The following is a 17354-nucleotide window of genomic DNA, read 5'->3' on the forward strand; positions in this document are numbered from 1 at the left end:
TCATCAACCTTCTGGTTCCAACCAGTCTGGGGTCTGCACGCTTGTGGGCAGCATACAGTTGATTTCTCCCACCTGGTGGGGGTTTCAGTATCTGCAAGATAGCAGGTAACAAGATATTGTTACATATATCCCTTGAGTGGGAAACAGGACCCTGCCCCAAGGCTGCATTATTGTTGGTTTTGACTGTCCCTACCTTGTCTCAGCATCCCACCCCTTCCCTAATTAGTAACTGTTTGAATCTGCTTTTGCAACTCAGGAAGGCCCTGGAGGCGGAAAGAAGCCTATTTCCTGTAACCAAGAAATGGCGTGAGTGGGTGGGGGAATTCCCTGGCCGTCCAGTGGTTAGGACTCAGTGCTTTCACTGCCAGAGCCAGGGTTCAATCCCTGGTTGGGGAACTAAGATCCCTGCAAGCCGAGCAGTGTGGCCAAAAAAAGAAAAAAAGAAAAGAAATAGGGGACACAGAAAGGCTCTTGTGCCCAGGACCCCCACAGGGTCCTGCTCAGTATCACTTCTTCACTGGCAGACTCAGTCTCTCTGGCAATTTTTCTATTTTTCTGTCCAAAATACTCCTGAGTCTGTGTAACAATCCCTTATTTGCAGTAAATGGCTTGGTGTCACTCCCTTCAGAGGAGCCCTTGCTGAAGTCTTTATATAGGCTTGAAACTGAGCAGGACCCAGTGGGGCCCTCCTGGGTACAAAAGCCCCTCCATGTCCCCGTTTCTTGTCTGTGGAAAGAGGCTTTGGTCTCCTAGGCCCAGGTGGAGGATGGTGACTGCATGCTGACCACAAGCAGTAGATCCCAAACTGGTTGGAACCAGAAAGTCCATGATTAAGATTCCTGAAACATCACCCTGTTACCTCACCACCAACCAATCAGAAGAAAGTTATGCACCCTGCAGCCCTCACCCCAAATGTTGCCTTTAAAATTTCTTCCTTGAAAGAGTTTGGGTCATTTGAGCACCAGTCCACTGTTCCTTGCTTGGCCCTGCAATGGATCTTTGTCTGCTCCAAACTCCAACGTTTTGGTTGGTTTGGCCTCACTGGGTGTCAGACACATGAACTTGGCTTTGACAATAGGCTCAGTGCTTTCTGGGGCAACACGTTGCTGTCAACAGAATATGTATTTTGTTCGTGTCTTCCACAAATTTAACGCCTTTTCACTCTCAAGCACTTTTTATGCACTGTGGCCCTAACTTTTGCAGTTTGAGGTACGAAAGCAAAGCTGGCACAGATTTTTTTCCCGCAGTTTCACAGAAAATTCATTCTTGCTGTAGATCTTAGCAACCTCAGCATACCCTTGTTTTTTTTTTTTTTTCCTTATTGAGAACTTTCACCTGTTCACCTAAATGAAGCCCCTCACAGCTTCTCTTTCGCTTATCCACATCACTAGCCATACTACTCTTGCACTTTGGGGCCATTATTAAGTAAAGTAAGGGTTACTTGAACACAAACACTGCCGTATGCAGACAATCCATCTGATGAGAGACCGTCACGAAACGATTAAGGGGGCAGGTAGCATATACCGCGTGGATATGCTGGACAAAGGAATGATTCACTTCCCCGGGGGAGGGCGCAGGACAAGAGATTTCGACACACTGCTCCGGACAGCACAGCAATTAAAAACTTACGAATTATTTACTTATTTTCCGTTCAGCAGTTTCAGACCAGAGTCGGCCACGCGGAACTGAAACCACGAAAAATCAGGCAAACTACTGTACACGGAAAATGGCGCCAGCTCAGCCACCATCTTCTCCGTCGGTCCCCGGGCGGGCGGGCACAGCGCATTTGCGCCGCCTGGCGTCCTCAGCGCGCCTGCGCGGGCGCAGAGCCTCCTCCCCACCTCCCCACCCCCCCGCCCCACTCCCGCCGCCGCGGCTGCTGTGCTGACGGCGGGTGCCGGAGCTTCGGGTGAGTGTGAGCGCCTCAGCCCGGCTGGCGGGGGGGCGCGCCATACTGCATGCGGGGTCGTCCCTCCTCTTGCCTTCTCCTTCCCCGCCTCATCACCCCAGTGCGGCCGGGCACCGGGTCAGCGCTGCCAGCCTCGTCTAGGTGTCCGGGCGCCCTCCGCCCTCCTCTCCTGGGGACCCGGGGGCAGCCCGGCCTCCCTCGGCCGCTCCCCACCTGGGCGGCGGGGCCCAGGGCGAACCCGCCAGCGACAGCGTGCAGGCGGCAGCGGCCGAACCTCTGGGTGCCCAACAGCTCAGCCTCAGGGACCCACCGCAGGCGCGACCCCCTTTCCCGCTCCTGCTCTGCAGGCGGCGGAGCTCGGTGGGCCTCGGGGTCGGGCATTCGTCTGCCCCGTCCGCCCGGCGGGGGGCCTGGAAAATGGGCCGGGAGCTCGCCTTGCACCCGTGCGGTGCCGGTGCCGCAAAGAGTACCCTCTGGCTGGACCCGGCGACGACCATGCGAGGGAGGGGCTTCTTAGCCCCACGTTACAGATGAGGAAACTGAGGCACAGAGCGGTGAAGTGCCCTGCCCAAGGTCACGCGCCAGACGAGAGGCAGGAATGGCTCTTGAATTCAGGGTCTGGGGCTGTCAGGCTAGTGCGGTTGGAATTCGATCTTGTCCCTTTAAAAAAAAATCTGAAATGCACTTTCATCTCTGGAGTTGCTTCTTCAACGTCATAAAAGTAGGCTGCAAAAACAGCATTTTCTTGTTGTTGGCGTACAATTGAGGTGTTACTGTAATAATGGTAATAGTAATGTTATTAATTAGGGGCTCACGTTCATCCAGCGCTTGCTCTGTGCCAGGGCTCCTGCCAAGCATTTTAAGGTTATCTCAGTATCTCAGCGCTTCGCCATCGGATGCATCCTCCTTCCTTTTCATGCAGCTTTTTTTCTGCAGAGCTGGCCTCCCTGTCACAGATAAACTAGGCTTAGGAGGCAGGGACGCTCTCAAGGTGGCTTACTGGCAGAGCAGGGGTAAGTCTTGTGTGCCTGAGTCCAGATTTTGTCCCCAGAGGATATTATTAGCCTTCCTATTCTGGCTGCCAGGAGTGCAAGACTGGGATAGCTGGGCTGGTTGAATTTGGAGGTGACAGAGCGAATCTGGCGAGCATTCCCCTTATCCTGGGGCTTTCTGGCTGTATTCCAGTGCTGGGCTTGAACATCTCACTTAAGATGAAGTAAAAAGAGAAGGAGAGCATTGACAAGGTAGTGTTGCATCTAAGAAGCCTTACCGATTTAAAGTCCCAAAGGAATGGCTGTAAAAATATGCGAATGTTTCTTCCCCAGAACAACTAGCTCAAACTTTTTTTTTCTTCCTTAGCAAACCCTCCTACACACTTCAAAACTTCATTAACTTACCACCTTTTCTGTGAAGCCTTCCTTGCTTGATTTTCCCAATTAGAATTACACACACATACATACGTATATATGTGTGTGTGTAGGTAGGTAGGTAGGTAGATAGGGTAGAAGCTTGTCTTACCCTTTGGACTGTTAGCCCCTTGAGGTCAGGGGCCATCTTTGCAGCCCCAAGTGACTGGCTCATAGTAGGCCCTTGGTAAAGACTCAGTGAATTTCCGTTGCTCCTTTTCATTACTTAAAGGTGTTTTCCTGCCCTTCTGTTCCTCCTTCTTGCCCTTCAATTTCTCTTAGCTGTCCTTCTCTTTAGTTTCAACTTCTGGTCATCACTGGCCACTCAGAGGTCTCTAGTCCACCCTGTTGTGTCTGAAAATTTGCAGAAAAAGGTCCTATGTCAAGAAGCCTGTTTATGCCCAAGAGTGGAGTTGGTATATGTCACCTAAGTGTACAGGACTGTTTTTATTTGCATGTTGCACTAAGGTAGCCTAAGGCTTATAGCTTTTTAGTCTATTCCTAAATACATGTAAGATTCATTTTTACATTCTTTCGCCTTACGTGGCTGACTGCCCCAGTGTTATCAGAGTAATCACAGTTTTTACCATAAATCATTTCATAGTATTTATAACAATAAATATTTGAAACGGCCCTTTGGGAGGCAGTAGGTCTGCCAAAGTACATAGGTTCTCTACATAAATGAAACTTCTAAAATAATTTTTCCAAATAATCTTCTGCAAATAGATTGAGCTGTTATGCATAAGGCATGGTGCTGGGTATGGTGGAAGATTCTCATAGTTCTTGTTCAAAGAGCTCACTAGCAAAGCGATATGAGTCTAATGGTATACTCAAGTATAATGGAATAAGATATTCCAATGTGAGACGTTTCATAAAGTCATACGTCGCTCAAGGCTGAAAGGAAGTGTTAGGTCATTGAGTCCAGCTGTCTTGCTTTTACAGACTTCATCCTGAGAAGTGAGCTTGTCCAAGGTCGCAGAAGTGGTGCTACAACTTGAATGTAGACTTTTTATCCATCAAAAGTTTATCAGTATTTCTCTCGGTGAATTTATCCTTAAAGACCGGCAACTTTATTAAAATTTGTGCTTAGAACAGGGGTGAGGAAGAGGTGACAAAAATATGATTCATGTCTTCAAGGGAAGAGTAAAGAACTGTTCTCTATCATTGGAGACAGTGAGTACCTAATTGTGAAATTGTATGGTAGGGGAACTAGGTATGTCATAGGAGGGGGAGGAGCAAGGGGAATCAGTAAGAGCTGTGGTACTGAGAGCACTTTGGGGAGGATCGAGGACTTTCTGGGCTTTAACAGATTGGTATGATCAGAATTAATCAAAAGGACAAGAAATGCATTTTGAAATAGGGTGGTAAGACCAAAACAAGGTTACAGTGCCTGACAATATAATGTTTAAGGGACAATAAAAATAAAAAACCGGCTTGGGGCTTCCCTGGTGGCACAGTGGTTAAGAATCCGCCTGCCAATGCAGGGGACACGGGTTCGAGCCCTGGTCCGGGAAGATCCCGCATGCCGCGGAGCAACTAAGCCCATGTGCCACAGCTACTGAGCTTGCGCTCTAGAGCCTGTGAGCCACAACTACTGAGCCCACGAGCCACAGCTACTGAAGCCCATGTGCCTAGAGCCCATGCTCTGCAACGAGAGAAGCCACCGCAATGAGAAGCCCGCGCACCATGATGAAGAGTAGCCCCCACTCACCACAACTAGAGAAAGCCCGCACATGAAGACCCAATGCAGCCAAAAAAAAAAACCCAGCTTGACCAAGGTGGCTTGACTGTTAGAGGAGTGGTTCTCAACCATTAGTGTGCATCTGAATTACCTGGAGAGTTAATTAAAACACAGATTGTGGGGTCCCCGCCTCCAGAGATTCTGATTCAATAGGTCTGGAGTGGGGCCTGAGAATTTGTATTGCTAACAAGTTCCCAGATGATGCCGATGCTTCTGATCCAGGGACAGCACTTTGAGAACTTGAGCTGGATTAGAAAGTTGAGAAGTGGGACTTCCCTGGTGGCGCAGTGGTTAAGAATCCGCCTGCCAATGCAGGGGACATGGGTTCGAGCCCTGGTTCGGGAAGATCCCACATGCCGCAGAGCAGCTAAGCCTGTGTGCCACAACTACTGAGCCTGTGCTCTAGAGCCCGTGAGACACAACTACTGAGCCCGCGTGCCACAACTACTGAGCCCGCGTGCCACACCTACTGAAGCCCGCGTGCCTAGGGCCCGTGCTCCGCAACAAGAGAAGCCATGACAATGAGAAGCCCACACACCGAAACGAAGAGTAGCCCTCGCTCGCCACAACTAGAGAAAGCCCGTGCGCAGCAACAAAGACCCAACAGAGCCAAAAATAAATATATTTATTAAAAAAAAAGAAAAAAAAAGTTGAGAAGCTAGAGTCAGAAACTGTCAAAGAACTTGTTCCAAAAAAGTTTTAGAGTGTGTGTGTGTGTGTGTTATATACCAGCATAGGAAAGTTCTGGAAAGATACATTCCAGATTGTAATAGTAGTCATTTCTGGGAGTGGGATTTAGGAGGTTGGAGAATTCACTTTCACTCCATACCTTTCAATACTATTTTTGCATTGTGCACATATAGCTTTTGTATTTTAAAAAGGGAAGAAAAGTAAGAGTCCTTTTTGAAGATATGCACTAAAATATTTATGGATTAAAAAAAGAGCTTGCTAAAGTAATCTAGTGTCATACAACAAACATTTTTAGAGTATCTGCTCTACGCCAGTTGCTGCTGGTTCTGGAAATACAAAGCCTTTGGTAAAGCTTGTAGTCTGGTGATCGAGATGGGTAGATTGCAGCTCTACTGAGTATCACGTGAGCTTCCTGAGCTCAAGGACAAGGGTCTAGCTCTGTGCGTGGCAGATAATAAGCACTTGGTAAATGATGAATGAATGAGCAAATCCAGGCAAGAAGTGAGGACAGTCAGAAAGAAAAGGAAAGGGCAAATGGGAGATTCTGGAAGAAAAATTGACAAGCCTGAATAGAGATGATGAAAAGAAAGGGTGTATCAAGGACTTTCAAGTCCAAAGATTGATAACATTTGGATTTACTGCAGAACTGGATGTCCAGTCATCTATTCTGAAAGACCTTTTTAAACCATCCCCCCCAGTCCCACTTTTTTTTTTTTAAGAGACTGCTTGAAAATAGCACGCAAAAACTTAACTAGATTTAGTATGAGTATTTACCAGGGCTTTCTTTGGTAAATGAAACTTTTTTTTCTTTAATCACAGTGCTAATTCTAATGTATTTATAAATATTTATCTATCTATCTATTTAGCTGCACTGGGTCTTAGTTGTGACATGCGGGATCTTTTTAGTTGAGGCATGCGGGCTCTTAGTTGCGGCACGCATGCAGGATCTAGTTCCCTGACCAGAGATGGAATCCAGGCCCCCTGCATTGGGAGCACAGAGTTTTAACCACTGGACCACCAGGGAAGTCCCTTCTCTCCCACTTTTTTTTTGTGTGTGTGTGATATGCGGGCCTCTCCCTGTTGTGGCCTCTCCTGTTGTGGAGCACAGGCTCCGGACGTGCAGGCTCAGCGGCCATGGCTCACGGGCCCAGCTGCTCTGCGGCATGTGGGATCTTCCCGGACTGGGGCGCAAACCTGTGTCCCCTGCATCGGCAGGCAGACTCTCAACCACTGCGCCACCATGGAAACCCTCCCCCACTTTTTGTTTGGAGGTGCTACTTTTTATATTCTTCAGAGATTCAATATAGAAAATTAAAATTAATTTCCCTAATAGAGGAGTTTAGCTATATCATTTGATTGTAATCCTTTTACCACCTAAAAATGCCCACAGTCTACAGTTTGAGTTTTCATTGACCAAATATAAATTTCTGATACAGCCACTCTTCATACTTGATTTTATTACTAATTATTTTAAGGTTTTTTTGGTTGTTATTTTGCAGTATCTTTTTAAAGGTAATGCTATTTCAGGTTTGGAGCTAGTTATGTTTGTGAGTGTGATGGCCCAAAAACTCATATATTAGGATAAGGAAAATTTAGCTCATAAAAACTTGCTTCTCTTTTCTAATGATAACTTAAGAGAAGTCATGTCAGCTTTTCATTTAATTGGTAGTTGTCATATGATAATCTTTGCAGAAATACCATTTGCTTTCAAAAGAGACACAGTTGTTTATTAAAAATGACAGTTTTATCCTTATCTTTTAAGCCTGAACTTTCAACTTGAGGATAAAAATGAATGCTTTTTGAAATTGTGAGATTTCTTAGCTCTAAAACCATTTAATTTGAAACCTAATAATTGGCAGAGAAAGGAGAAGAGAGGAATCAGGCTATTATCTCTTTATCCCTGTAGTTGAGAAAGCTCTGGGGACCAGGCTTTCTGGGACCCAGGTTTTTAACCAGGATGTTGACTAAAGTGTAACTTAGGGTGATTAGACAGTCCACAGGGTAATTGCTTTTCAAATACTTCCAGATTGGTGCAGGTCTGTCCTATTCATTGAAGTAATAATGATGGTAATAATAATACCTAAACTTAGTATGGTGCTTCTCAGTTTTCAGAATTCTTTGATCATTAAGATCCTGGTAGACTCCAGTAGCCAAAGCTGAAAAAAATAAGTAGAAGAATTAATGGTCAGTTGGCATCAAGTGGAAGAGTCGTTTATAGAGGCTGCCCAAGCTCTAGCTGCAGGTGCTCAGGTGCAAATCCTTATTCTGCCCCTTGCTAGCTGTGTGACCTTTGGCATATTACAGAACCTCTCCAAGCCTCAGTTTCTTCATCTGTAAAATGGGGAGATTACAGTACTATCTTATAAGTGTGTGGGAAAATAAAATGGAATAATGGATGAAACTGCTTGTTCTGATATCTGGCATAGAGTCAGTGATCAATATCTTATGAGCATCAAGTTAGTATGAGTATTAAGTATTGCCTCTTAGGGCTCTTATTTGTCCTTCACCTCCACGCACGTTGTCTTAAAGAACAGATTGTGTTCAGGGATTCTATCTCATAGCTGGTGGGAACTTGGAACCCATCCCAAGAGCACGTACCAGAGCCTTGCCAGCAGTAGCTTTCCTGGTGTCAAGAGTTGGAGACAGAGGGTAGTGCTTCTGCTTCTAAAGTGACTTTAGTATGACCCCCTTGTTAGGCTTCAGCTGGTTGATGGGCGTCTGGGATTAACAAGAACTCCCCTAGATGTGTGTTGCTTTGTTCTAATAGCTATCTGTACCAGTACCCTGGGATGAATAGAATGGTTATACAAGCAGACTCAGATCCCCAATTTGGCAGTCTCTGCAGACCTCCCGTTTACCACCTGCTGCCAGAATCCTGGAGTGACACAACAGGAAGGCGGGCCTATTGTGAGGGGTGCTACTCTTTTCCTTTTAGAAAAACACAAGGTGCGTGGACAGCCCTTATCCAGGGCTGAGGACTATAGAGAGATTTACTGTTAAAATGAGGGTCTGGGGCTTCCCTCGTGGCTCAGTGGTTGAGAGTCGCCTGCCGATGCAGGGGACACGGGTTCGTGCCCTGGTCCGGGAAGATCCCACATGCCGCGGAGCGGCTGGGCCCGTGAGCCATGGGCCGCTGAGCCTGCGCGTCCGGAGCCTGTGCTCCGCAACGGGAGAGGCCACAACAGTGAAAGGCCTGCGTACCGCCAAAAAAACCCCAAAAAAACCAAAATAAAATGAGGGTCTGTGGGCATGCTTCAGCAGCTGCCTTTGATCACTCTCCCCGCCCCCCACCTCTGCTTACAGCATAGCATCTCTGAAAGTATTTTCCTGGTGAAGAGTAACCCAGACTTCCCTTTATGCAGTGCAAAACATCAGTGAGCTGTATTTTAAAAAGTCATTGTTTCTTCCACAGAGCTGGGGGGTTGGCTTGTTTATCTGGCTTTCTGGGGAGTCTCCTGAGACCCTTCCCTTGCCTCAGGGCCCTCAGGAGACAGCAGTGAAATCAACATCCATTACCCTAGACACTTGAGAGGATGCTTAAGTTAATAGTTTTATGATACGATTAATTCAGGCTTTAACCCTGGCAAAACTTAAGAGGCAAGTCATCAGATTGTGCCTCTTAAAGACTGAAGTATGGCCTCTAGCCCAGGACTCTGTGGTATCTTTCAGAGCCTGGAATAGGAGTCCAGATGCCAGTCCCAACCCTACACCCAGCCGACTATGTGAATTTAGGCAGATCACTTAAACTTCTAGGCCTCTTTTCTCATCTGAAAGTGACAGCATGACTGTAGACCAGTGGTCCTCAGTTCTAGCTGCGTGTAAGAATCACCTGTGGAGCTTTAAAAGCAATACCTGGGCCCTGTCTTAGCCCGATTAAATTGGATCCTTAGGGTTGAGGCCTGGGTATTGATGTTCTTCAAAGCTCCCCAGGTCTTTCTAATGTGTAGCTAAGAGAACTGCTGGACAAGATGCCACGTTTTAAACAACTGTGTCATTTTGTTCCTCAGGAACCCTCAGTGATTGTCCAGTGATGTCTGAGTCATGTGCTCTGTGTTCTGACCAGCCTTGTCTTCTTTCCCAACTACGTTGTTCTTCCTGATGTCTCTTGGATATGTTGTGTACATTTATTTCTTTCCCAGCTCAAATGTCCTCACCTGGAATGTCCTCTCCTCCCTTCCAGCTATCCAGAACATATCCATTCAAGGCCCTCCACTCTTAACTCCTTTGGGAAACTCCTGACCATCCCAGTCCTTAGTTATTTCTCCCACTTCTGCACTGGTTCCGACCTTCGTTTAACTCTGGCTAAACGTAGTGAACACTAGATGCAATGTAAGACATGATGCCCAGGTAACATTCTGTCCTCCTGGGTAGGTGGGACACATGGAAATCCACTGGTTTGACTTGTATACTGTTAAACATCTGTGTAGTATCTTGTATTGTTGGCTATTTCATTACGGTGTGTATCTTGTAACTGTTAGTTGATGGATGGCTCTCTGTGACCTGACTCCAGTGGACGTTTTTAACTTTATCACCTATTACCAACAGCAAGCTTCTGCTCCTGCCAAACTGGAACGTTTTCCAGCGGTGCTTTCTCGTCATCTTGCTTTTTCGTTCTCCTCCCTTTCTGGCATTCCTTCTTTTATTCTCTCATCCTGACCTATAGGAATGGTGTCTATTCTTCAAGGTCCAGTTCAAATATTACCTCCTCCATGAAACTTTTTCTCAGCACCACAACCTGCATTGAGTGACCTTTGCTGTAAACCCCTGTAACCCTTAGAGCAGTGGTTCTCAGCTGGGGCTGATTTTGCCCCCCAGAGGACATTTGGCAATACCTGGTTGTCACAACTGTGGGAGGAGGGTGCTGCTAGCATTCAGTGGGTGGAGGCCAGGGATGCTACTAAACATGCTACCCAGGACAGCCCCACAACAAAGAATTATCTGGCCTAAAGTATCAGTGGTGCTGAGGTTGAGCAAATGCCTTAGAGTTTGTCCAATTCATAGGCTCATGTTTATCCTGCCTCAGACTGTAGTGATTTGTTTATAGACTTAATCTCCCCCACTCAATTGAATTAATGGGTGAAGGCAGACTCCAGTTCCAAATCTGGGCTTTCTTGTTATTAACTTCATATTAAGGTTTAATCCTAGAGCCTGTGGCCAGATCCTAACTACACAGTGTAACTGAGGACCAGAGATAAAGCGGTTCTTAGTGTGGGATGGGCGCAGTGAGGCAATCAGCTGAATTTCTCTCCTTTTTACCTCCAGGTCTTTCCATCTGTGATAACCTGGGAGGAACTGTGGTGCAGGGCATAGAGTAATAAGCATTGGGGATCAGAAGAAAATTGGATTTTGCTCCGAGCCGTTGCATTTATTAGTTGTGTTTTTTGGTCAGTCCATTTCACCTCTTTAAGCCTCAGTTTCCTCGTCTCTGCGGTAGAAATGATGCAGTGCCCCAGTGTTTTACCTCACAGTGCCATTGTGATAATCCAATGAGATGGTAGGTCTTTAACCTAAATTGTAAAGTGCTGTAATAATCATTTAGCCAGGGGTTTATAGGTAAAAAGAGAGGACGTGAGTCAGCTTGCTGTAGGAACACCACTGTCCACTTTCCCAGCCAGTCCTCTGGCCACTTCCTGCAGCTTTCCAGCCATAACTGCTTCAGCACCAGCTCCAGCTGACCCCTTCCAGCTCAGTCTCCTTAGTGTGCCTCCCTCGTTTGCTGCCTTCATTTTGGTTTGGTTATCTGCCTGCAATCTTGCCAAAACCAAAAGTGACTGATTTTGCCCTTAGAATACAAACTAGTGGCCGGGTGTCAGTACATCCTGGCAAAGCATGATGAAGGCCAAACAAATTACCTGGGTCATAGCATAGGGAAAAGCGACAAAATAAGACAGTGTAGGGCTTCCCTGGTGGCGCAGTGGTTGAGAGTCCGCCTGCCGATGCAGGGGACACTGGTTTGTGCCCCGGTCCGGGAGGATCCCACATGCCACGGAGTGGCTGGGCCCGTGAGCCATGGCCGCTGAGCCTGCGCGTCTGGAGCCTGTGCTCCGCAGTGGGAGAGGCCACAGCAGTGAGAGGCCCGCGTACCGCAAAAAAAAAGTAAGGGGGGGGGGCATTATCTTTTTTAAAAAAAATTTATTTATTTATTTATTTTATCATTATTTTTTAAATCTTTGGCTGGGTTGGGTTTTCACTGCTGCGCACAGGCTTTCTCTAGTTGCGGCGAGTGGGGGCTACTCTTCTTCGCAATGTGCGGGCTTCTCATCATGGTGGCTTCTCTTGCTGCGGAACACGGGCTCTACGCACGCGGGCTTCAGTAGTTGTGGCACGCGGGCTCAGTAGTTGTGGCTCACGGGCTCTAGAGCGCAGGCTCAGCAGTTGTGGTGCACGGGCTTAGTTGCTCCGCAGCATGTGGGATCTTCCCGGACCAGGGATCAAACCCGCGTCCCCTGCATCGGCAGGAGGATTCTTAACCACTGTGCCACCAGGGAAGTCCGGGCCATTGTCTTTTGACAGGGAAAGTCAATGGCATTAAAATCTAGAAAAAATAAGATTCAGTACTCCATGCTAAAAAGCCCATGACTATGACTTATTAAACATCTAGAAAATGACATTTCTGAATTTAAGTGCAAGCAAAAATGACCAAGAGAGACACCAGTGTTCTTTGATACGCAGAGTCAGCACTGAGAGGGCCTTTAAAGATCATCAAGATTACTGACTTTTAATTATTGCACCAAAACCCTGATTCTTCTAGTCATGGAAAGAGCGCATCAGATGTGGACTCTAGACCTAGGTGGGCCCCTACCTAGCTGAGTGGCACTAGGCAAAGCATTTCTCCTTTCTGGACCTCAGTTTCCCCATCTGTCAAGAGAAAAGGCTGGGCAGGATGACATCTTAGGCCCCTGATAGGACTGACATTCTGTGACCCAAAAGCTCCCTGTAAATGTCGTACTTTACATGTTCCCCAGGGTAAGCACTCCCCTATCCTCTGCTTCACAGGGCTCTTACTATAATCCTACGAGGTCACCCAGTTATCAGTCTAATGAGGTTCAACGATTAGCTGAAGGTCACTCAGCAAATCAGTGGGAGGCTGCCCTTGGCCTGATTCCAGGGACATGAGGGTCTCAGGCTTTTATCTTACTCTACACTGTTTATTTAGTCAGAAAAACTCACTGAGATTTCCAGGGCTTAAAAACATTGTTTTGCTACTTTAAAAAGACAATAAGGAACTATACATAGTATTGGCTTTCTAAACTATACACTGTATTTTTTTGGGGGGGGTGCGGTACGCAGGCCTCTCACTGCTGTGGCCTCTCCCACTGCGGAGCACAGGCTCTGGACGCACAGGCCCAGTGGCCATGACTCACGGGCCCAGCTGCTCTGCGGCATGTGGGATCTTCCCGGACCGGGGCACGAACCCGTGTCCCCTGCATCGGCAGGCGGACTCTCAACCACTGCACCACCAGGGAAGCTCCCCCCTTTTTTTTTTTGTTTTTTGGCCATGCCGCACAGCTTGTGAGATCTTAGTTCCTGAACCAGGGATTGAACCCAGGCCCCCAGCAGTGAGAGCGTGGAGTCCTAGTTACTGGCCTGCCAGGGAATTCCCGCTAGTGGCCCTTTCTTAGTCCTCCTCCTCTTTTCTGCTTCAGCATTTGACAGTTTCCCTCCCCTTCCATGTAACTTGGTCTTCTTCCTTGGCTTCTTTGACATTGTATTTCTGCTTTTCCTCTTGCATCTCTGAGCTTTTTTTTCCGGTTGTGCCAGGCCTTAGTTGCGGCACGCGGGCTCCTTAGTTGTGGCATGCAAACTCTTAGTTGCGGCATGCATGTGAGATCTAGTTCCCTGACCACGGATCGAACCCAGGACCCCTGCATTGGGAGCACGGAGTCTTATCCACTAGGCCACTAGGGAAGTCCCTCTGAGTTTTCTTTTTCTTTGTTTCGTTTCCGTCACTGAGCTGTCTTTCAGAAGAACCCAGGGCCTGCAGCTCCTCCTTGTTTCTGGTTTGGTGAGCGCCTACAGATTTTCCTCACTAATTCTGACTCCTACCTGTGTATCTCTTGTAAGGCCAAATTTCAGCTCTGGTTCAAAAGTGTTTTTTTCACCAATTTCTCAGTTCCCCCATTTCCGTTAACAGTGCCATCATTTTTTTATCCCTAGAAACCTTGGGAAAATCTGGCTCTTCTCTGATCTCAGGCTATTTTTTACCAACCATATACCCCAGATCTCCCTTTTTCTTTCTTTTTTTTTTTTTGAATTTTATTTATTTTTTATACAGCAGGTTCTTATTAGAATAAGAATCTCCCAATCTCCAAATTCATCACACCACCACCACCACCCCTACCGCTTTCCCCCCTTGGTGTCCATACGTTTGTTCTCTATATCTGTGTCTCTATTTCTGTGCTGCAAACCGGTTCATCTGTACCATTTTTCTAGGTTCCACATATATGCGTTAATATGCGATATTTGTTTTTCTCTTTCTGACTTAGTTCACTCTGTATGACAGTCTCTAGATCTATCCACGTCTCTACAAATGACCCAGTTTTGTTCCTTTTTATGACTGAGTAATATTCCATTATATATATGTACCACATCTTCTTTATCCATTCGCCTGTCGATGGGCATTTAGGTTGCTTCCATGACCTGGCTGTTGTAAATACTGCTGCAGTGAATATTGGGGTGCATGTGTCTTTTTGAATTATGGTTTTCGCTGGATATATGCCCAGGAGTGGGATTGCTGGGTCATATGGTAGTTCTATTTTTAGTTTTTTAAGGAACCTCCATACTGTTCTCCATAGTGGCTGTATCAATTTACATTCCCACCAACAGTGCAAGAGGGTTCCTTTTCTCCACACCCTCTCCAGCATTTATTGTTTATAGATTTTTTGATAATGGCCATTCTGACTGCTGTGAGGTGCTACCTCACTGTAGTTTTGATTTGCATTTCTCTAATAATTAGTGATGTTGAGCAGCTTTTCATGTGCTTCTTGGCCATCTGTATGTCTTCTTTGGAGAAATGTCTATTTAGGTCTTCTGCCCATTTTTGGATTGGGTTGTTTGTTTTTTAAATATTGAGCTGCATGAGCTGTTTATATATTTTGGAGATTCATCCTTTGTCCGTTGATTTGTTTGCCAATATTTTCTCCCATTCTGAGGGTTGTCTTTTCGTCTTGTTTGTAGTTTCCTTTGCTTTGCAAAACCTTTTAAGTTGCGCTAGGTCCCATTTGTTTATTTTTGTTTTTATTTCCATAACTCTAGGAAGCAGATCAAAAAAGATCTTGCAGTGATTTATGTCAAAGAGTGTTCATCCTATGTTTTCCTCTAAGAGTTTTATAGTGTCCAGTCTTACATTTAGGTCTTTAATCCATTTTGAGTTTATTTTTGTGTATGGTGTTAGAGAGTGATCTAATTTCATTCTTTTACATGTAGCTGTCCAGTTTTCCCAGCACCACTTATTGAAGAGACTGTCTTTTCTTCATTGTATATCCTTGCCTCCTTTGTCGTAGATTAGTTGACCATAGGTGCATGGGTTTATCTCTGGGCTTTGTATCCTGTTCCATTGATCTATATTTCTGTTTTTGTGCCAGTAGCGTATTGTCTTGATGACTGTAGCTTTGTAGTATAGTCTGAAGTCAGGGAGTCTGATTCCTCCAGCTCCGTTTTTTTCCCTCAAGACTGCGTTGGCTACTTGCAGTCTTTTGTCTCTCCATACAAATTTTAAGACTTTTTGTTCTAGTTCTGTAAAAAACGCCACTGGTAATTTGATAGGGATTACACTGAATCTGTAGATTGCTTTGGGTAGTATAGTCATTTTCACAATATTGATTCTTCCAATCCTAGGACATGATATATCTCTCCATCTGTTTGTGTCATCTTTGATTTCTTTCATCAGTGTCTTATAGTTTTTTGAGTTCAATTCTTTTACCTCCTTAGGTGTTTATTCCTAGGTATTTTATTCTTTTTGTTGCAATGGTGAATGGGATAGTTTCCTTAATTTCTCTTTCTGATCTTTCATTGTTAGTGTATAGGAATGCAAGAGATTTCTGTGCATTAATTTTGTATCCTGCAACTTTACCAAATTCATTGATGAACCCTAGTAGTTTTCTGGTGGCATCTTTAGGATTCTCTATGTATAATGTCATGTCATCTGCAAACAGTGACAGTTTTACTTCTTCTTTTCCAATTTGTATTCCTTTTATTTCTTTTTCTTCTCTGATTACCGTGGCTAGGACTTCCAAAACTATGCTGAATACTAGTGGTGAGAGTGGACATCCTTGTCTCATTCCTGATCTTAGAGAAATGCTTTTAGTTTCTCACCATTGAGAATGATGTTTGCTGTGGGTTTGTCGTATATGGCCTTTATTATGTTGAGGTAGTTTCCCTCTATGCCCACTTTCTGGAGAGTTTTTATCGTAAGTGGGTGTTGAATTTTGTGAAAAGCTCTTTCTGCATCTATTGAGATGATCATATGGTTTTTATTCTTCAATTTGTTAATATGATTGATCACATTGATTGATTTAAGTATATTGAAGAATCCTTGCATCCCTGGGATAATTCGCACTTGACCATGGTGTATGATCCTTTTAATGTGTTGTTGGATTCTGTTTGCTACTATTTTGTTGAGGATTTCTGCATCTATATTCATCAGTGATATTGGTCTGTAATTTTCTTTTTTTTGTAGTATCTTTGTCTGGTATTGGTATCAGGGGGATGGTGGCCTCGTAGAGTGAGTTTGGGAGTTCTCCTTCCTCTGCAAGTTTTTGGAAGAGTTTGAGAAGGGTGGGTGTTAGCTCTTCTCTAAATATTTGATAGACTTCACCTGTGAAACCATCTGGTCCTGTACTTTTGTTTGTTGGAAGATTTTTCATCATAGTTTCAATTCATTACTTGTGATTGGTCTTTTCATATTTTCTGTTTCTTCTGGTTCAGTCTTGGAAGGTTATACCTTTCTAAGAATTTGTCCATTTCTTCCAGACTGTCCATTTTATTGGCATAGAGTTGCTTGTAGTAGTCTCTTAGGAGGCTTTGTATTTCTGTGGTGTCTGTTGTAACTTCTCCTTTTTCATTTCTAATTTTATTGATTTGAGTCCTCTCCCTCTTCTTCTTGATGAGTCTGGCTAATGGTTTATCAATTTTGTTTATCTTCTCAAAGAACCAGCTTTTAGTTTTATTGTTCTTTGCTATTGTTTTCTTTGTTTCTATTTCATTTATTTCTGCTCTGATCTTTATGATTTCTTTCCTTCTGCTAACTTTGGGTTTTGTTTGTTCTTCGTTCTCTAGTTCCTTTAGGTGTAAGGTTAGATTGTTTATTTGAGATTCTTCTTGTTTCTTGAGGTAGGCTTGTACAGCTATAAACTTCCCTCTTAGAACTGCTTTTGCTGCATCCCATAGGTTTTGGATCCTCGTGTTTTCATTGTCATTTGTCTCTAGGTATTTTTTTATTTCCTCTTTGATTTCTTCAGTGATCTCTTGGTTATTTAGTAACGTATTGTTTAGCCTCCATGTGTTTGTGTTTTTTACATTTTTTTCCCTGTAACTGATTTCTAATCTCATAGTGTTGTGGTCAGAAAAGATGCTTGATATGATTTCAATTTTCTTAAGTTTACTGAGG

General features: G+C 45.1%; 1 protein-coding gene across 4 annotated transcripts in view; it reads left to right on the forward strand.

Moving 5' to 3' along the window:
- Window positions 1–1859: 1859 nt before the first annotated feature.
- The window catches only part of NDRG3 (NDRG family member 3), an 85599-nt gene continuing 70104 nt past the window's right edge, over window positions 1860–17354 (forward strand). For 3 of the 4 annotated variants that reach the window (XM_060030834.1, XM_060030838.1, XM_060030837.1), the window contains exon 1: window positions 1860–1909. The gene's annotated coding sequence lies outside the window, so the exon portion shown is untranslated. The remainder of the gene's footprint in view (window positions 1910–17354) is intronic. The other variant, XM_060030835.1, reaches the window with a different exon arrangement.

The sequence above is a fragment of the Delphinus delphis genome, chromosome 15 (assembly GCF_949987515.2).
Source record: "Delphinus delphis chromosome 15, mDelDel1.2, whole genome shotgun sequence".
NCBI classification, from domain to species: domain Eukaryota; kingdom Metazoa; phylum Chordata; class Mammalia; order Artiodactyla; family Delphinidae; genus Delphinus; species Delphinus delphis.